The sequence below is a fragment of the Bombina bombina genome, chromosome 10, assembly GCF_027579735.1.
Source record: "Bombina bombina isolate aBomBom1 chromosome 10, aBomBom1.pri, whole genome shotgun sequence".
In the NCBI taxonomy this organism is placed as follows: Eukaryota; Metazoa; Chordata; class Amphibia; order Anura; family Bombinatoridae; genus Bombina; species Bombina bombina.
In genome coordinates this window covers 13,247,001-13,248,265 of record NC_069508.1, presented here as the reverse complement: position 1 = coordinate 13,248,265, position 1,265 = coordinate 13,247,001, and positions in this window count along the sequence as shown.

Below are 1,265 nucleotides of genomic sequence, written 5' to 3'. Positions count from 1 at the left end.
ACACTTAACAAGAGAAAACATAATTTATGCTTACCTGATAAATTTATTTCTCTTGTAGTGTAGTCAGTCCATGGCCCGCCCTGTCTTTTAAGGCAGATCTAAATTTTTAATTAAAACTCCAGTCACCACTGCACCCTATGGTTTCTCCTTTCTCGTCTTGTTGCGGTCGAATGACTGGATATGACATGTGAGGGGAGGAGCTATATAGCAGCTCTGCTTGGGTGATCCTCTTGCAACTTCCTGTTGGGAAGGAGATATAATCCCATAAGTAATGGATGACCCGTGGACTGACTACACTACAAGAGAAATAAATTTATCAGGTAAGCATAAATTATGTTTTCCTTACGTCCCTATTGAGCTTCTTCCTGACCTGAAACACAGCCCTATGGCTGGCCATATGACGCCATGTCAACCTAGGAATATTGCTTGACCATCCCATTCTCACACCAGGCATCCAAGCTTTTAAGGTGCGCAGGTCCGACTGGATCACTGCACTCAAATCCCTTCTGGGAATCAAGCCAAGATCGTTTCTACCTAAGTGGATGATCAAAATGTGGGGTTTCTCCCGACTTTTCATGGCGTTTTGCAGTAAACCAGGCAGATCTGCCCAGCAAAGGCCTCTCCTTCCTAGCAACCTAACAACCACCCTAGATGACGAGAACCCCAGTTGCTGTCCTCTAGGTCGATTAGAAGCTCGGATAGCTGCCTAGTGCACGAACGAGTGCACCACAATCCAAGCACTAAGCGGACCACTGCTAGGCCCTGTAACAGAAACAAGTGAAAGCAACAGTGAAAACATCACAATATCAACACACCGTAATTCTTAGCAGTGGGATAAAAGGGGTCTCACATATAATTGGTATCTCCTAGATTTCCACCTCCCCAATGCCATTATACGGTCAGCAGACCAACCTAAAGCCGCCTCAGTCGTAGCAGCCCCAACCCTAAATGAGTGAGGAGCTATGGTATTGGGATTTAAACCCGCTTTTTCTGCAGCCCATCCCAAGACACTCCGGAACTGGAATCTCGTAAGAGGGGTAACGTCCTGGACGCACGTCCGAGAAGACCTTCAACAGGACATAAGGGCAACTGGCAGAACCCTGATGCACAGGGAGCGACAGCCAAGCCCCCCTACATTCTTGATCCACTTTGGATCTAGGAATGAATAGCAATACCCCATTATCAGCGAATCTAACGTGTTCGGTCAGCACGCCTCCCACTTTCGCCATCTTAGACTACGGTACCAATTCCTCCACTCGCAGGGC